A 5,785-nucleotide genomic window follows, 5' to 3' on the forward strand; every position below is an offset into this window, starting at 1 on the left:
TATAGAAAGAGAGACAGACAGACAGATAGGTAGATAGATAGATAGATATATAGATACATAGATAGATAGATAGATAGATAGATAGATAGATAGATAGATAGATAGATAGATATAAACACACGCACATTTTGATGTATACGTATGTCTCGCTTGGCTTCCGTGTATGGTCTATTATAAATTTGAAGTATATACATATATATATATATATACATGCATATATATTTTTATATCTGATATGATATAGTTAAATATCGTAAATGACTTGTTTTCGCCAAAAGCTACGAACATCAAATCTGTAATGCGTTTCTTAACAATTAGACCTAACAAGAATTTCAATTTAACTAGCAGATCTGATCTTAAAACTATTTAAATTATTCGACCAAACTTTATATGTTCATGATATGAATGTTTTATATCGTGTTGTTGGAATCCACAGAATGAAATTTGTGTAAATGCTAACGTGTGACATTTCAGAGTTTACTGGGAATAATTAGATAGAAAGATAATGAAACAACTATAAGTATTTTCATTTGTGTTTAGTGAAATGCTCATTGATTTCGCATCATAAAACTCCACGTTTCTATTGTTCCCCGTCCCAGAAAGCATGTGTAGTATTTGAACCTGGAATATAGTGAAACTAATTTTAAATGAGAGGTTATGACATTTATTGTACCTTTGAGACATCGAGAGAAATGAAAAGTCGTCGACGTAATAGAAACGGCTGCTCTGATGTCCTATATATTCGTAAAAACCGAAAAGAACGTTTTCTTAAGTTTTCCATGTAGAATTACATATCTGAAAATCTAACAGCGCTCTCCACACAAAAATATAGTAAATAAAAGTAAGAGCAAGCAATATTTATGACCAGATTGGTTAAGTGTTTAAGATCAGAGATACAACGGGAGTGTAGCATCAGCAACGACAGCCAAGTGATTTTATCTTTATAGCAAACATATTCCTCATGTAGAACAGGATTTTCCTTCCGAACGCACGAAGACATGTATTGAAAGAGTTATATATCCGCATGACATTTAGACTGGCACTGTACCGTCGTCGGAAATGTTAACGTTGAAGAAATACTAAGAATGCCATCAAAATAAGCTGAAGGAACAAAAACATCACTGGCTAAAGTGCTGGTAACAAAGTATTGCAGGGAAAAGGAAAGTCGTAATTCATACTAACTATATAGAAGTGAAAGGGTTATTCTTGACACGAATAGTGAAAACATTTTAGTTGTTACACATAATGCCAATTCTAATGGAAAAATATTTTTCCTTCCAAACTTTGGAAATACTTATGCATATGCGCATACATACAAACATATACACATAGTTATATACACACAAACATACATACATATAAATACGTATAAATAAGTCAGTGTCTTAATATGTGTGTCTATGTTATATTGCTACATATCGTACATGCATACTTTTAAAACAATCTAAGAGAGTTTATTACTGTATGTGTGTGTGTGCGTGTCTGTGTGTTTGTACATACAACATATATACACACATACATACATACATAATACATACATACATACATAATACATACATACATACATACATACATACATACATAATACATACATACATACAGGCATAGCTAAACAGATAAACAGAGAAACTGAGAAATAAAGAACATACTATATATATCTATGTATACATATATATATGTGTGTGTGTGTGTATGTGCGTGTGTGTGTGTGTGTGTATTTATACATATGTCTATACACATACATATATATATATATATATATATATATATATATGAATCTATGTGTTTGTGTATACCTGCACATCCTCATGTGAATAAGAAATCATGTGTGCTTTGCTGCCTTTCAGTGTATCTGCGTAACTCCAACTGTGTGTGTGCCCGTGTGTGTGTATATATATACTAATATAGGTAGGGTGCACACGCACATAGATACATACATTCCCGTGTTCCTAAACAGCTGTTTTTGAGAGCTTAAATTTGGGATTCGTCTTTAACACTTTTGGATACTCAACAGAATATTAAAATGGATTCAATGCGCTGTATTCTTTATAAAGTGTTGAATTTCTATTTTTATTATCATTATTTATCATTATTATTATTATTATTATTATTAGTATCGACAGTCTTACTACTACTACTTTGAAATAATTCAAATGAATCATTGTACTTGTAATACTCTTTTTATAATTTCATAATACAATGATTTATATAAAATTACACATAATGTTGCATTTTAGAAACCCTGTATTCTTTAAAAGATGCAGGTGTATATACCAAAGAATTTAATTTGAGTAGAAGCTTGTATTTATATTAGCTGTCGTAGTCTCTCAATTGCTGGTTTGCACTTTACAATATGCGCACATAAGTTTGTGTTTCTATGGACACATATATGTAGTCAAGCCTAAGAGTACATGGTATGTGTACGCTTGATGTGATTGAGTAAGTGAAATTTTGAACGCACACAAACACACACACGCATATGTGCACGGGCATATATGTAAATATATACAGAACGAGAGAGAGAGAAAGAAGAAAAAGAGTCACAGATAGATAGATAGATAGATAGATACATACATACATTTCTTTTATTAGCCACACAGGGCTCAACAAAGATGGGACAAATACAATGTAGAGCTTTTCTTTTTGGGAGGAGGAAGGAAGAAAAATAAATAAATAAAAAGTAGGGGTGGGTGTCGATCAAAAGGGATCGTAGGAAGGAAAAAAGGGGGAAGTTCGATCAAAAGGGACCGAGAGTAAAGAAAAAAAAAAGCGATCAATAGGGATCGTGTATCACAGTAATGTTCTCGTGTAAAAAGAGAGGAGGACAGTTTAGGTTTAGCCGTGGAAAGAAAAGCCTACGGAAAAGACCACGGTAACCTTATGCTCAAGGTGGCTACGTCATTCACACGTGCCATCCTTGCTACATTCACCCATCTTTTTTTAAGCATTCACTAGACAAGACTTCCCTTTCTACTGTCACCTAGGTAGATAGATAGATAGATAGATAGATAGATAGATAGATAGATAGATAGATAGATAGATAGATAGATAGATTATATTGCGACGGTTAAATAATGTAAACTTGCTTATGCAGAGACATCGCTTGAATGAAAACCGTGTTATTTGTAAAGTATATTAGTAGCTATGCACAACCGACATAGATGTAAAACAGACTGTTTTTTAGACCCAAAACATCATTTCTCTTTTGTATGCTGATTATGTCCCAAATGCCAGTTGAGCATAAACTATATAGTGGTCGCTGAATCACAGGTTAATCACATTTACCTATAAAATAAATTACGTTCACTTCTAAAAAGAATGAAATGTATTTTCTTCTTCATTTATGTCGTGTGATATAAAGCTAAAACGACTCATATACATAACTTTCTCATTGTGTTATAAGTAATTCTACTCTAGGCACAAGGCCTTGAACATTGGTGGGGAAGCGGGCTATGCAGTTTTTTTTTATATTTCCTTTATATTTCAAAATTAAGATTCCTTTATAATCTAATTAAGTTATTTTTTAATCTAAAATATACTGTCCTTCATTTCCTACAATGCTCTTCCAACTATCTGGTAGATTTGCAAGCACTTTCTTCCAATATTCACTTGTCCATGACGGAAAAGTACTTCTGCAGTACTGTTCTAACCTTGTCTGCAGAATTCATATTTTTTCCGTCCAAGTTATTTTGAAGACTGCGGAATAATTGATAATCAGATGGGGTAAATGTCCGGCGAATATGGTGGCTGGAGCATCGCTTCGCATTCCTCCTGCTCCAGCCTTTTGAATGTCATCTGCGCTGTATGTGGTCGAGTAATATCCTGATGGAAGAGCACTTTTCCGTTACCTTATGGCCTTCATTGACCTCATAAAGCAAAATATGCTAAATATGCTCCTTTGTCACATCCATTACATCTTTGAAAATATAACTATTAATATCTAAATGCACTCTACAAAACTTACACTAAGAATAAGGACAAGGTAAAACTACTGCCAGCTTTTATAGCAAGTTGATGCAGGTAGTTTATCCCATCTCTCTCCGACTTTTAATTCATGCAATTGAATAAACCGCATTTTTTATGGGATAAACCAATAGTTTGAAAATGTGCGTGCTTTTGTGTTGGCAGAACAAACATAAACAGGTAAATCTCTAAGGGAAAAAACTTAATGCACTCCATATTGCTATACTATTGCCGTTAGTAGGGATGTGTAAGTGATTAGGCTCTACAACATTTATATTCGCGTTTATTTTTTTTAAATGATTCTTATAATAAAACTTCCGGCACTGATCTGCTACACTTGTATAACTACATTTCCAGTCGCTATACCTTGCCTCTTCAAAGCACGTTCCTTTCTTGCTAAGACATCTATGTCTAATAATTTTCTTCATAAGGAAAAGTGCAACATGTAGTGAAAAGATTACAAAAACAGTAATAAATATTTCAAACAAAATTTCATTTTGGTTCAAGACAAGAACAAAGAGAATCACGAAGAAAAAATAATGGCAAGTCACTTGTCGATCATAATTCAGGATATTTTGAACAAAAGTAAGTATAGAGATGCGATAAAAAAAAGAAAAACGAGTCGGTGTCATGACAATCATGCAGAATAATATAATAAAATGACGATTGTATATATATATATATATATATATATATATATATATATATATATATATATATTTATATACACATATATATTTATAAATATATACATGTGTGTGTGTGTGTGTGTGTATGTGTACACATATATCTCCATGCGTGCATATACTCACTTATTATTATCAGAGGCGTCATCTAGGTGACACAATAACCTATCAGTTTTTATCTCATCTCATACCACCTCTCGTATACTTGGATCATAGAAATTGCGATGTTCGACATGCTATATAAGTATATGCTAATACAATTTCGCAGTAGTTTCAAACCTGTATCAAATACTTACAATAGAATCACCTACTAGAAATGGCATTCTTGTTTTTCTTCTTTTCTACAATGTTTGCTCAAAAGCGATATTCATGACATGGATTCTTTAGATGTGCAAAAATTTTGGAATAAATACCCTAAAATATAACAAAATAGAAGTAAACTTGTACACATACATAATCATATACGTATACATCAAAAACACGCATATGTGGAAGAGAAATGAGCAGCTAAGAATACGTAACATGTGGGTGGATTATTCTATACTTTGTGTTTATTCGATCGTAACCAACATTTACATTGAAAGTTCGACTTTGAAGCGTAATATCAACATTTATAAAATAAAAGTTTTTTTTTTTATGTGTTTATAAAGTACTAACAATATGAAACTTTGTTTCAAATATTCGCACATACGAGCACACACAAGCACACACACACATACGAACACACACACACGCAAACACAGACACACACACACACACACACACACACACACACACAGAAATACAGGCACACACTCACACACATAGATCAAGTACATGCACACTCACGCATCCGCTACCACCTGCACACGAACACAGGCATGCATACATATACACGTACACATAAAAATGTATTTATATACGCAATATATGTATATAAATAAATGTTTATGTGCACGTGTATATCGATATATACATATATATAAATGCTTGCGTGTGTATGTGTATATATATATTAATATATATATATATATATATACATATATATATGTGTGTGTGTGTGTGTGTGTGTATGTGTGTGTGTGTGTGCATGTATATATACATACATACATACATACATATATATACATATATATGTATATATATATATATATATA

At 32.2% G+C, this 5,785-nt stretch overlaps 1 long non-coding RNA gene across 1 annotated transcript in view; it reads right to left on the reverse strand.

Moving 5' to 3' along the window:
* Nucleotides 1-5,785, reverse strand: part of LOC106872301 (uncharacterized) — a 39,423-nt gene that overhangs the window by 10,321 nt on the left and 23,317 nt on the right. Inside the window, exon 2 of the long non-coding RNA XR_001409754.2 lies at nucleotides 4,946-5,063. This is a non-coding gene — a long non-coding RNA (uncharacterized LOC106872301). The remainder of the gene's footprint in view (nucleotides 1-4,945; nucleotides 5,064-5,785) is intronic.

The sequence above is a fragment of the Octopus bimaculoides genome, chromosome 6, assembly GCF_001194135.2.
Source record: "Octopus bimaculoides isolate UCB-OBI-ISO-001 chromosome 6, ASM119413v2, whole genome shotgun sequence".
Lineage (NCBI taxonomy): Eukaryota > Metazoa > Mollusca > Cephalopoda > Octopoda > Octopodidae > Octopus > Octopus bimaculoides.